General features: G+C 33.4%; 1 pseudogene; it reads right to left on the reverse strand.

Moving 5' to 3' along the window:
- Nucleotides 1–422: 422 nt before the first annotated feature.
- Nucleotides 423–2,296, reverse strand: LOC112784480 (putative ETHYLENE INSENSITIVE 3-like 4 protein; annotated as a pseudogene).
- Between the last annotated feature and the right edge of the window lie 13,161 nt (nucleotides 2,297–15,457).

The following is a 15,457-nucleotide window of genomic DNA, read 5'->3' on the forward strand; positions in this document are numbered from 1 at the left end:
ATATTACATTTCAAAGCACATATAATTAATATCAAAATTGTTTACTTTAATCATCTACTAACCTTAATCATATCCATAACAATATAACATTTTATTTAAAAATACCAATATTTCATATAACATGAACATTTTTTGGATGCTATAACTATAGATAGCTCACATCAGGTAATTAATCAATCTAATCAGAATCATATGTGAGCAAATTGTGTATGACAATGTGATAGACTGATAGTAGAGAAAACTAATAATTAATTAATAATACATAAAAACTGCACTATTCTTAAACATATAAAATTAATTATTAAATGTTGTTGCTCTTAAAGGAAGTAGTAGTATAGTCCCAAAGTGATGAAGTAGTTGCTTCTTTGTCAAGAAGATGGCCGTCATGTGAGGAAATATGATCATGCTTTATTAATGGTGGATTATGGTATATTCTGATGAGTGGAATCCATCACGCTATTTGCTTTAACCATCTCTAATGCTGCAAGTAACTCACAATCTTCAATGTCATTCAGCCACAACTCTAAATTGTCCTCTAAATTGTCCTCACCAGAAGCTTCACCCGCAATCTCTTCCATTCCATTCAAAATATCAATATCACCAAAATCAGTGTCACCAAAGTTATTATTATTGTTATTGTTGTTGTTGGCCTTAGCTACCTCCATATTCATCCAATCTCCAACACTTGTCATCCTCTCCTCACTCGACGGGTAATCATGGAAAGCCTTCGAATTCTTATTGCTGCTGTTACTTCCCTGATGATTGGCACTGCGAAAAGCGCACATCGACTCGTGGTCCATCCTTGAATTCTTGTCTCTAAATCCCATAGACAAATGGCTTTGTGGACAATCTATGTTCTGACATGTATACAGTAGTTTGTCCACAAAACTATTATCATTATTATTACTATCAAAATTACACTTTCTTTTTTCACTATCTCCAGTGCTGCTACTGCCACCACCACCAAACAAAACATGATCAAGAGAATTATTAATAGAATTTATTGAGGATGACTCAAAAACTTCAGTTTCTCCCTCGTCGTCTTCCTTATTATTCTCTTCGTCCTTAGATGAAGAAGGAGAAATCTTAAGACATTTGTTGGTAAGTTTCAACAAAGTTTCTTCTTTGTTCACAACTTTGGACCAAGTAGCGCTATCTTTGGCAGTCATCCTATCTTGTAAGGTCTTTGATTGAGTCACAAGCCTTCTCAATTTTTCCAAGTCAGGGGACATGTGCTTTATAACTGAAGCCAAAACCGAAACCTTCCATGCCTTCTTCAAATCATGGGGTTTCTTATACGGTGGTGGTCCCTGTTCTTGAGCCAAAAGGCCCTGTTGACCCCACCATACCTCTGACCCATTAGGCCACCACGGCGGGGCCACGCCTTTATCCAAAGGATACCTCCTTTGTGGCGGCATACAGTGTTGCATCAGTGATGAAAGAAGAGATCCTAGTGTTGCATCTTGAAGATCATGGAGAAGGTGTATGCTTGACGACTCATCTAACTATCCCTTTTCAAGTAACGGTAAATATTTTGCAATTGCTGTAGGAGCATTTTGGTCAAATCTAATATCTTCTTTCCACCATTCTCGCAAACTATCTGAGCTGCCAGTAACCGGCTTACCTATGAATTATAATCAAAATATTTTAATATTAAAATGAAGACGGAAGTATGACAGAAATAAAATATTTTTTAATAAAAACATAGAAAAATATTAAAATTATTTTTGTATTAATTGTTAAATAAAAACTCAAATATAATTGAATTTATAATTAAGAGAATTTTTAAATAATTTAATATATTTAATTAAATAATTATTTTATTATTATTAATTTTATATGAAAATAATTTTACGTAATTATTATTCCTCCTCTCAAATTAAACTTTTTAATTATGCATAGTTAATTTTTAATTAAAAAATAAAATAAAAAAAAGCTTATTTTAAAAGAAAGAATGGTGTAATTCCATACCTTTTTCAGGGACGATGCCATATACAAATCCACGAGCTTTGCAAACCTTCATGATCTTGACCATGTATTTGAGGACGGAGTCTTGTGCCCTAGACATCTTTTTCTTCCTAGACGCTTCTTGCTTGGCTTCTTTGTTTTCAGATTCGTCCTTCTTAAATTTCTCCTTCATCTTCTGGAGAAGGACACGGTCTTTCCATATGCGCTTCTTCAGAACCTCATAGTCTATCGTTTCATCTTCCGCTGTCAAGGTAGCATCAATTTCCTCGTCTTCTGTATTGGTCAATTGAACATAGGACGGATCCATTTCTTCTTGGATCAGCACCATGATTTTTTTTTTTTATAAAAAAAATCAAGTGAAGTGTGGAAAATATGTGTAAAGAAGAATAGATAAGAGTGATTGATATTATGTTATTACAACTCGTGAAAGTTATGTACGTATATATAGATATCCGCGAAGGTTGTAGAATGGCGGTGTTAGAAGGATCTAACATCAGCAAAATAATCTTAGCCTAGTGGAATTGTAAATAAATAATTCATAAGAGTGATGGGATAAAGTAGGCATTATCGAGGTGAAAATTATATGGTGTTTATACTTCTTGGAAAGCTGATAAATGTGCAATTAACCTGAGAGAGTTAAAGGTTGTTTGAGTGAAATAATGAAGATGAGGCGTTCTGTTTACATGCACAATTTGGTTGATCCAATTCAACTAGGTACGAAGGTATTCTTTAAAATTTGTATAATATTCAGTTTTTTATTACAACCTTGACTTACTTAACTAATAAAATATATTTAAATATATTTTAAATTTAAAAGATATATCAAATTATTACAAATGACATAAGAATGACCAAATTTCATATATATTAGTTCAATACCATACAATCAATTCAATAATAACAAAAATACATGATTTAGCTGAAAACAACATAGATATTTTTTTTATAAAAGACACAACAAATCTTTAAATAAAGAATCATAAATCTAAAATTTTAACTCATTCAACCAACAAAATATATTTAAATGTGTTTCCGAACTAAAAAAGGATATCAATACCACTTCATTTAGTTAGGAATGATATCACAGTTAAAAAATTTCTGGGTAAAAATGAAAAAATTTCTGTATCAATTAAGAAATTTTTTGTGTTACATAAATTCTACACAATTTAAAACTCTCCCTCCTCCTCTTCTTCTTTGTCGTCATCATCTTCTTCTTCTTTTTCTTCTTTATTTTCTCCTTCTTGTTTAACATTCTCATCATTCATCTTTTTCTATCCTCTTAGTAAGAATACGTATCACGGTCAAAATTCTCTCTCTTTTCCTGCTTCTTATTTCACTTTCTCCTAATTATTCTTATTTCACCCTCTTAACATGAATAAAAATAAAACATAAAAAAAATACTAAAAAATGTTGTGATAACTGTTAATCTGTTACTTAGATTTTTTTTTATTTTATTAGTTTAATATTTATAGTAATTAATTATAGCAAAAATACATATTTTGTAGTTAATTTTGTGTATTCTACTCTTTATGTATTCTTATTATAATTAATTACCATCAATCGTTTAAATCTAGATAACAATAACCACTAGAAGGAGAATGGGAAGAAATAAAAAAACACAGTGCACACGTTATGTAAATAAAAAATTGGTGATTCAGGTGACCAATTTAGCTTTTATGAATATTGTGTAAACCTTATCTTATCCTCTAAAATAATTCAAAAAATATCACATATATAATAAAAATCGGTTATATATTAAATTATTATCATATATTTGTATATATTTATTTATATTATTTTATATATTTTTTAATTAAATAATTAATTACTAAAATAATCAAATTTATCATAATAGAATAATCAAATAATAAAACTGTTTTATAATAATAGCTTAATAAAAAAAAATTATGAATCGCTAAATATATATTTTTTATACTATGAATAATTTTTTTATACATATAGCATAATTGAATTTTGTAAATTAAGCTAAATTGATTCAATTATTTAATCCATGCTATCAAAATTATGACTATCCAAAAACTATTATAAAATCTATGTCAAAATTAATAAAATTAGGAATTAACTAATATCTTTTTAATAGCACAAATTAAGATTATGAATTTAATTTTTTTTATTAAAAACTTATAAAATTAAGTTTTTAATATATTTGTTATGTGATTTTTTAAAGTAAAATGTTTATATTTTTTAATAAGAATGAATAATTTATCATATACCTTAAAAGATACATGTTAGATAAATCTATCAATAACTATTCTTAAATAAAATAACACATATGATTAATACTTATTTAGTCATGACTATTAAATTAAAGCATTATTAAAATAATAATAATAATAATAATAATAATAATAATAATAATAATAATAATAATAATATGCTTCATATATTTTTTTGTCCAATTCTTAAGGTAAGAGAGTAAATTAGAGTTGTATATACGCCGTAAATCTAATTTCACATTTCATATGGACTGGTCATTTTTAATGTTTCTTAATTATTTATAGTATTTTAATTAGTGTTTTAGTAATAATTAACAATTAATAATATATATTATTTTTAAATTTATTTTAAAAATATAATATAAGTCAATACTAAAATCAAACACGTCAGACATAGAGTAGTTGTATTTAAATAAATCTAAACATAACAAATGTTTGTATTTTTTTTATTTTTATTAATACACAATTCACAAAAATATAAACCAAATAAATATTCTTAAATTTCGTCTCTGTAACGCCTAAAGTATTTAGACAACAACTAAATAGCGATTTTTATAACTTTATTGAGTAGGAAAAAACTAAATCCATGTGAAAGAATGAAAATGATGTGAACAGGTTTGTCATTTGTGACCCATATGCGCATTCCTATGCTAATGAGTTTTGCATGATGTAATAGAGAACGTGGTCTTAATTTTGGTGAGTGTACGAATAGATAGATAGACCCCCCTATCACATATAATATAGTTCAATAAATATAATATTAACATGTACATGACCAATCATTTCACGAAGGGACAAAGTTGAATTGGAGAGTGTAGAAGAAAAAATTATACCCATTATATACTGTTCGTGTGTGTAGAGTGCAGTCCACTCCAATTTCCGCCTTTACATCCATACTTTTTTGTTTCAAATTCTTAAGCCTAAAGCCTAATTATTATGATACGCATGGATTACGAGGCTTTTTCTCTGCCACTACCCACTATCCTACTAGAACAATAATTAAATCATTCGTCACTGTATAAACACCCTCATTTTTCTCCATTGCAACTGAAATATGTTCACATTTCTTCTCTGATTGTTTTCTTGTTTATTTCTAGCTACTAACGTCACTGTATAAACACCCTCATTTTTCTCCATTGCAACTGAAACATGTTCACATTTCTTCTCTGATTGTTTTCTTGTCTATTTCTAGCTACTAACGAGTACTTTACCATCCTCTCTTATTTTGCCCATACTGTAATATGCAAAAAAAAAAAATTTAAATATAAATAGAAATATAAATATATTATTTCTCTAAATACACATGAATAAAAAAATGGTCAGATTAATTAGATAAAGGGGTTTAATCAGATAAATATTATATTGTATTAATTATTATGATTAAATGTTTGAACTTTTTTATTTCAGATTCAATAATATTTTTTGCAGTCGAATTATTTATTCCAAATAAATGAATTGGGATAGTTTTGTAACTCTTATTTCTCTTTGGACTTAGTCCCCATCTAACAATAATGATAATAATAACTAAAACATGATACATACCGGCCCAAAAGGCCCAACGAATACCCAAACAGGGTTACGTTAACATGAAAATAAAATTAAAAAAGTTTTATCATGGAAAAAGAGTGCACTTTTGTATACCTATTTCATAATAATAACGAAACTAACACTTTGTTGATTATAACTTCTTGAATACTTAATTCTTTCTTAAATTTCATAGCCATTTAACTGGATTTTATTAAAAAAAGAAACATAAGCTGTATAATTGTACTTTTATTATTGCACATGAGGTAAAAGGGTTTAGGGTTTAGGGTTTAGATGAATACATTAATATGTAACAAAAGTATTGTCAGAATAACAAATTTATATGTCTATTATTAAAATTTTAGACAAATTAATTTAAAAATAATTTTTACTCTAAAATAAGTAAAATAAGGTAAAAATAATAAAAGTGACAAAATTATATTTTTTATTGCTTTTATTTTTTTAATTACCTAATTTAAAAATAAATATTAAAATAATTACAGAAATTCTATCTCACAACCTCACAAACAAATATCTCATTTCTTCTTTTGAATTTTCAATTATCTCAAGGATACAATTTATACTAAGTCGTATATTAGAATTGAAGATTAAATAAACGTAATTAACTCACATGACGTCTGACACGATACTCCCGCAATTGTTTTGCATTAAAAATTGTCTTTTTTATCCAGAATACCACCGACACGTGTTTTGGGACAGGCTCTCTTAATCGAACATTTTCTTCCATGTTGATATATTTTTTCGCTCGTTCTTGCACTTTGTACAGGAAGGTCGAGTGCCTCTTCAACATGGATTAGGAGAACAAACCTTCTTTCAGGCCATTAACTACTTTCCATGATGGCAGCTTCGGTAGGCAAATTTTAAATCTCTAGACAGATCTTGCTGAATATTTCCATAAAAGCTCGAAGGGTTTGTCCAACCTCGTATTTGATCACTAAAAGGCTTGTAGCGTCTTTGACCTTATCTTCAGGATGAAAAACCGGGTAAAACGACTCCTTGCAAGGTCTTCGAAACAAGTTATGGACCTAGGTCGTAGACTGTCAAACCACTTCATTGCCGCTTTAGTTAACGTCGTTGGGAAAGCTTTGCCACGAGTTGCATCCGACACGTCAGCCAAGTACATTCGGCTTTTAAAGTTACTAGTAAGATGGTGTCTCGGGTCGGTTGTTCCATCATAGAGGTCCACGTCTGGGTTTTCAAATTCCTGAAAACTTTAACCCGCAAAATCTCTTCCATGAATGGATCTTCGCCCCCGAAAGGGAGTCTCTTCTCAATCAACATGAGCTCTCCGACCTCAAAGGTCGGATTCAAGTTTGTCAATTTGTCCTTCTGAACCCCATCGTCGACGTACCTCTCTTTTTAGAGCTCGTTTAGACTATCGTTGTCGCTCCAGTTCAATCTCGAGCTGCTCCAACCGTCCGTGGTGTCCGTTGGTGCGGAATTTAGAGTCCACAAAACTAATCGGCAAGTGCACCGGGTCATATCAAGTAATACCTCAGGTGAGTGAGGGTCGATCCCACGAGGATTGATGGACTAAGCAACAATTGTTAAATGATTTACTTAGTTAGGCAAACAGAAAATAGTGTTTGAGAGTTTAAAAAGCATTAAATTAAAGACAGGCGAATAAATAAGTTGGGAATAAAATATGGAGAAGGTAGTTAAGGCTTCAGAGTTATCTATTTTCAAGATTGACTTTTCTTATTAATTTATTCTAATCATGCAAGATTTAATTAATGACAAACTATATGTGACTAGACCCTAATTCCTTAGACCTTTCTAGTCTCCTCTAAAATTCATCAACTACCAATTCCTTAGTCAATTAATTCCAATTAGAGGGTGAAGTTCAATTCTAGTTTATGTGCCACAGAAATCCTAATTACCCAAATATAAGAGGATTATATGTCACGTATCCCGTTAAGTCCAGATAATTAGAATTTAGGAGGATATGTTTTCAAGCTGTTGTTCAAGTAAAGAGCTTTTCCAAGTTATACAAGAACGCAATTAGAAAGAGGGTCATACTTTCGTTCCACCCAAATTCATAAAATAAAGAACGAAAACAATCCTTGAAATATAAATCAATACATGAATTAAAATAGAAAAATAATAAAATCAATCCATACAATAGACAGAGCTCCATACTTTAACAGTGGAGGTTTAGTTGCTCATAGTTCAGAGAGAAAAATAAGGATTCTAATAAAATGTATTTTGGTAGAGGTGGAATGGAATCCCCCCAGGTAAATGAAAAGTGGAATAATGTTCCCCTTTTATATCTAATCCTAATTAATTTAAAATCTATTTTTCTAAAACTAAAATAATATCTTTTCCTATTTTTAAAATAAAAACTAAAGTTTAAATCAGAATTAATTAATCAGCATTTTTTACACTTCGCGCTTGTCACGCGTACGCGTCAGTCACGCGTACGCGTCGATGGTCTTCTTCGCGTGTCACGCGTACCCGTCAGGTACGCACACGCGTCGCCATGGAAAGCTCCAAATCACGCGTACGCGTCAGGTACACGCATGCATTACTCCTCGCTAGTCATCTCCTTTAATTCTTGTGCTCCTTCCATTTGTGCAAGCTTCCTCTCCATCCTCTAAGCATTTCCTGGCCTATATAGCCTTCTTCTCTTTTTCTGCGGAAGCTCCATCAAATCCAACCAAATGCTACCTAAAATAAACAGAATTGCACAAGACTCAAAGTAGCATCCATAGTGGCTAAAAGATAATTAATTCTTGATTAAACTCAATAAATTAAATGCAAAGTCACTAGGAAAAGATAGGAAATATTCTCACACATCATCCATGCACCTAGCACATGAGTTCTACTGGAATCTGGTTCACCATGTCCTCAGGTAGGTGGATTTTCAAATTTATTCTTTTGGGTTGAGGATTTCGTGAAGTCCCCTCCCATTATGGTCGTCTGTTCTATCTTGTCGTGGAGGGACTACAAGTGCTTGATCGTCATTGTGATGTTCTGGCTCAGATTCGGATGCCGTATGTTCGTTTTCAAGACGATTATCCACCATGATTGGGTGTAAACTTGTGGGTCCCCGGCAACAATGCTAATGTTCTGAGGGTTACCTAAAACGGATGGAATAGGCCAAAATGTGAGGTCCATACTTCTTTAGGGCAGCGTCCGATGTCTTCCGGTGTTGAGGTGCCGTCATTCGTGCGGAGGTGGGGAGTGGTACCTGCATGGGACTCCGATACTTAAGTTAGCAAGGGTTTTTAGGCAGATTTTTAGTAGATTAGGTTCTAAGCATACCTGAAGGTGTCAAGATATTTATTAGTGTAAAGGTAGAGTCAGTATCCACATTTTGAATAGTCCCTTTTGGTAGTGACGTTGTTAAGATCTCCTTTCTAAATGAATAGGAGAGATAGTAGGGGTTGGTTGTAAAACTCGCAAATTAATAAGTAATTAATCAATAAATTATAAATTAATTAAAGAAATTAGAAAATATAATTTCATAGTTTAATGAGATAAAGTTAATTAGAATAAGAATTTTGACACTAATTTTAACGAATTTGGCCCAAGGTTGGACCGAACGGGTCAAATTGGTTGAACCGGGTCCATATTGGATCCAAGCCCAACTTATATATCATCACCCTCACCCTTTCAGCTAAGGTTCAACCTGTTCAACCTATAAACTAGTGAACCAGTGAACCAGTGAACCACGGTCAAACAGGTTGAACCTATAAACTAGTGAACCAGTAGCTAGAGCAGTTTGATGACCAGTTCGATTTTTAGAACCTTGGCAGAAACGGTGTGAATGAGGGGGGAAGAGAACCCTCATGTAACACTATTTATTCCCCACTTGTTTGGCTCATGCTTTTGATCCGGAGTTCCGATTGACGAGCCATTTACGGCCACGCGTCGAGCTCATCGAGCTCTTCAGTTTATCCAAACAAAGTGGTATGTCTTTCTCTAATTCGTGCCCAGTTCTCCATTCAAGTTTGTTTTCACGTTTTGGTTATGGGTTTTGAGTGATTTTGATTATTTTGGTGATTAGGTACAATCTAACATGGGATGATTGTTGTATTTTACCCCAATCATCAATGGGTAAGGTAAGAAAACTCTAAACCCTTGTGGTTTTCCCAATTTTGTGTGCCCTTGTGCCAAATGGTTAAATTGTATAAACTAGTTAAATTTATGTTGAATTAGAGTTGAATTTGTCAATTTGGAGCTCTTGGAATAAACTTTTGGTGGCTGGAATTATTGGGTGTGGATTGGAGTCTTTGAAGTTGGAATTGTGATGGTTTTGAGCTTAGGGAGGAATCGACCAAGGTATGATTTCGATTTCTCGTAAATAATATGTAATGTCTCGTAAAAACATAGGCTAGATGACCATAAGATAATTTGAAGCATGTATGTATGTTAAAAAGTTAGTAATCCTAATAAAAGGTTGATGATTGATGATTTTGAAGAGGATAATGAATGTGAATTGTTGAATGAGTGAACGAAGCTAATTTGGATTGTGTTGGTGTAAACTTAATGGCTTTAGTTAATGCAATATATATTTGAGTTGATGAATGATAAGTATGTTGAATGATGATTTTGTTGGAGTTTGATTGGTAGTTTAGTCAACAATGTATGATTGAATTTAATGAGGCATGATAGATTTAATGGTATTATGTTATGAATGTAGTTGATGTGGTGAGAAGATGGATGAATGATGATTTTGATGATGATAAATGAGAATATCGGATATGGATATATGAATGTTAATGATTGTGTACGTATGATTGATTGTGGTAGGATATGGGGTTTGTGGTGCTGTTTGTATGTAAAGAATGTTGGAGTTGAGTTTGATTTGGTGAAAATAGAGGTTTAAGAACTTTTGTGAAAAATCTTATTTTTGGCCAAACTTTGGCGAGCCATAACTTGGCTTCCGGATCTCCAAATTATTTCAAACTTATTTCATATGAAAATTGGGTCCGTGAAGTTTACGCCATTCAAAGAACGGATAAAAAATGTTTTGAAACAAGGAAGTTATACGCGTTGGAAATTTGGTATATAAAGCTAAAATTCTGTAGACTTAGCCATTTCTAACCAATCTATAGTGTATGAATATGCATACCCTTCATTCGTGAAGGGTCATTTCTGTCCAGCGTACATGCGTACGCGGACAAGGCTATGCGTATGAAAAATGGGCCAAATTGCACGCCCACGCGTATGTGTGGTCCCTGTTTCAGCAAACATAAATTTTTGTGTTTCAACGTTTAATTTCAAACCTCTAAACCTCTATTTTCACTCTTTTAGCCCCTAAACCTTAGTTGGATACTTAGAGATGGGATGTAATTAGGAAGGGGTAGTAACTTGGGAGTGAAGCAAGTTGTGGGGTAATGAATTATGATTATGAATTGGTGATTTTGAGCTTGAGAAGTGCTAACTGAACTAAGGTAATTATGATGACGATAATAGTGAATTTCTATTGAGATAGAAAATGGTTGATGAGGATAATAACATTAAGGTATGATGGTGATTGAATTTGAATGAATTGAATGAGATGGAGGTGCCCGGGTAAGAGGCGGTGGCAATGACCACTCGCCCCGGGTATATGTAGAGATGTTGAGAATGCATGGAATAATGAATTAATGATCATGAATGAATTGGCATAATAATGAAAGTGAACTTGAAATTGATTGTGATATGCATCCGGGTAAGACACAGTGGTGTTAACCACTTGCTTCGGATAAGAAGCGAGATTGCTGGGTAAGATGCAATGGTGTTATCCACCTGCTCCGGTTAAGAGTTCGAAACTCCGGGATGATGCAAGGGTTGAGTTTTGACACCGCTTGCTCTGGGTTGAGAACTATAACTCCGCTTGGGTAAGAGGCAGTAGTGAGTTTGTCCTCTGCTCCAGGTATGTGGGTAAGATGCAAGGGTTGAGGCATTGTCCCACTTGCTCCGTGTTTGGTGTTCTGTCCAGGGTTAGCTACCGGACATGTCGGGTTTGACTTTATAACCAATAGATGAGACTCATCAACCGTAGGACAGACATGCATATGTTTGATTTGCTTATTTGTGCATTAATTGAGAGTGTCTATGTGAATTAGTATGCCTAATTGTTATACTTGCTACTTGCATTACTTGTACTCTAATTGTGTTTGCCTTTACTTGTATTGTTTGGCTGTGCACTGGTGAATTTTGGAGGGTTGGAGGAGGTAGAATGTGAATTATAGAGTTAGAGTTTTATGAGACAACAAGTGGATTGTAATTGAGGGATTAAGTTAGGTTTGACTTAGAACCTTAAGGACCTTAGATATCTATCCTTGTTTATGGTTTTCTATCTTAAGTCTTTAAATTTTATAATCTGAGTGTCGGAATTCTAGGGTTGCCTTTGGCATTTCTGGCACTTTATATCTTATTTATGTGGGCACCGTTACCATCCTGAGAACTTTCGGTTCTCATACCATATACATGTTGCTGTTTTCAGATGCAGCTCGATAGACACCTCGGTATTTTGGGCTTATTGGTGCACGAATTGTAAATCACACTTTTCACAACTCGTACCACTAACCAGCAAGTGCACTGGGTCGTCCAAGTAATACCTTACGTGAGTAAGGGCGATCCCACGGAGATTGTGATGCGTGAGCATCTTTCCTATCTTTTTCTAGTGAATTTACATCTAATTTGTTGAGTTTAATAAAGAATTAATTATCTTTTAGCCAATATAGATGCTACTTTAAGTCTTTTGCAATTTTGTTTATTTTAGGTAGCATTTGGCGGAATTTGATGGAGTTTCTGCAGCACAAGAATCAAAGGAGATGGCAGCGAGGAGCAACGCGTACGCGTGACTGACGCGTATGCGTGATTTGAAGATTTGCACAGCGACGCGTGCGCGTGACCGACGCGTCTACATGACTCGCAGAAAAGACCATTGACGCGTACGTGTGACATGCGCCACGTGCAAAAAATGCAGAAAAACGCTGGGAGCGATTTCTGGGCTGTTTTGACCCAGTTTCCAGCCCAAAAAACACAGATTAGAAGCTGCAGAATGGACAAAACAAGTGGTCCCCACCCATCAATTGAAGACTTGATTATTTAGTTAATTTTGATTTAAATTTAAATTTGAATTCTAGGAAAAGATATTATTTTAATTTTAAAAATTAGATTTTAAATTTATTAGGATTATTTATAAAATATATTATTCTAATTGTTTGTATTTAACGGGATACGTCACATATAATCCCTTTAATTTTGGACAATTAGGATTCTTGTGGCATATAAACTGGAATTTGATCATCACCCTCTAATTGGAATCAATTGATCAAGGAATTGGCAGTTGATGAATTTTAGAGGAGACTAGGAAGGTCTAAGGAATTATGGTCTAGTCACAAATAGTTTGCCATGAATTAAATTTTACATGATTAAAATTAGTTAATAAGAGAAGTCAATCCAGAAAATAGATAACTCTGAAACCTTAACTGTTTTCCTATATATATTTCACAACTCATTTGCTGCTTGCTTTCTGAAATTCTTAAATGCTTTTTGAATACCAAAACACTCTTTTCTGCTTGTCTAACTAATCCTATCAAACCCTATTGTTGCTTAATCCATCAATCCTCGTGGGATCGACCCTTACTCACGTAAGGTATTACTTGGTACGACCTGGTGCACTTGCCGGTAAGTTAGTGGGTTACAAATACCGCACCAAGTTTTTGGCACCGTTGCCGGGGATTGACTGTGATTAACAACTATTAGTTGTTTGATTGTTTAGATTAGGCGTTTTAATTTTAATTTTATTTAAATATTGTTCTATTATTTTTCGAAAAAATAAATAAAATTAAATAAAATAAAATAAACAATTTTCTTTTTTTTTTTTTACGTTAACACTCCCCCTTCCCCCTGTTTCGTTTTTTTTAGTTTCTTTAACTTTAATTTTTATTTATTATTTTTTTTGTTACCCTGTTTCTTTCTTTTGCTTTATTTTATTGTTTAGTTTTAATATATACAAAAAAAGAGACTTTCGTTTTTTTTATTATTATTTATTCCTCTTTTAATATTTTATTTTTTTAGGCGCCTCTGCTCTAGTTTTAATTAAATTTATCTTTTCTTAATTTATCAAATTAAGTTTGGTGTTTTCTAGTTAGTTTTATTTTAAATTTTCTTATTTTAATTTTTAGAATTCTGTTCTTTCTTCTTTGCTTTCCTATTTACCACATGGTGCGTTTAATTCTGTTTGGTGTGTTGTGCTAAAGAAAAATAATGGAGAGAGATCACATGGATTACTACTCCCACCCAAGTAGTAATACATATGATTGTGGATAGAGAAACTACCCGAATTTCGGTTGGCAAAGTCAAAACCAAAGAAACTTCAATGCTCCATGTTCCAACTATCAAGAACCACCATCTCCATATTCATATCAAGAACCACCACCTCTCTATCCATATCAAGAACCATCATCTTTCTACCCATATCAAGAGCCACTATCTACCTATTCATACCAAGAACCATCCTCTTTTTAATTTTATCAAGAATCATCACCTCCTTCTTATTCTTATCAAGAACCATCACCTCCTCCTTATTCATTTCAAATACCATCAGATCTTGAGCTTCTCATGAAAGAATGCATACATGATATAAAGACAAGTGTCAAAAATGTAGAGAAACATGTGCAGTCGATTATCAAGTCACAGGAAGAGGAGAAAGCAAATTTTTTCCCAAGAAATATAATGCAAGATCCTATGGAAGAAAGTGAGGAAATCAATCAAAGGAGTTTATACTCCAGTGAATTAGAGAACTTTCCATCCTCACACATGGAAGAAGAGGAAGATGCAAGAACAAAGGAGGTTGATGCACCAACAAAGAAGGAAGATGCACAAATAAAGGAGGATGCAAGGGATGAAAACAATTATGGGAATCTACACTTCAATGAAGCAGAGAGTGGCATGAAGGGTGAGTTTATTGAACCACCAATTCAAGAAGTTCTTGATGAAGGGTACACTCTAACCATCACACAACACCCACATGTCAAAATCAAAGAAGTGAAGATAACCAAGGGAAGCACTAAAAAGGGGATTGTGACCAAGAAATAGAAGAAAATATCCATGAAGAAGAAAAGGTCAGAAAAAAACAATCCAACCTCTACCCCAACAAGCAAGGTGAATCAAGCCAATCACAATAAAAGAAAGCTTGTTAGGAGGAATTTATATCAGGGGTACTAATTTTCACCTCTCCCCCCTTGGAGACATTTCTTTTAACCAACTGGAAGAAGAGGAAGAAACATCAATAATCAAGTGTCAAGCTAGTGACGTTAAAGAAGCGCTTATCGAGAGGCAACCCGATAATCTCGTATCCTTAGCTATTTTTCGTACTAGTAGTTTTTCTTCCTTATTTGATTTTTTTACTAAGTTTTTACTATTTTTCAAATCATACAGCTATCTTAGAACAGGACCCGGACAATACAAAAAAAAAACATGAGCACACGATGCGTACACGTCATATGGGTGTACGTAAAAAAAATAAAGTGAACAGAGAGTTGCGCGGGAGTGGCGCAGGAAATGTGCCTGACGCACAAATTGGCTCACGCATACGCGTCCATGACGCGTGCGCGTCATTTTGTGATTTTGGCACACCACGCGTACGCGTCAAGCACGCGCACGCGTGGCTGAGTGAAATTAGCGTAAAAGGTGTTTGGTCAGAGAGTTATGCTGGTGTGCGGCTGGAACTATGCTGGGCGCACAAGCCCCACCACGCAGACGCG

This window comes from Arachis hypogaea, chromosome 20, assembly GCF_003086295.3.
Source record: "Arachis hypogaea cultivar Tifrunner chromosome 20, arahy.Tifrunner.gnm2.J5K5, whole genome shotgun sequence".
Lineage (NCBI taxonomy): Eukaryota > Viridiplantae > Streptophyta > Magnoliopsida > Fabales > Fabaceae > Arachis > Arachis hypogaea.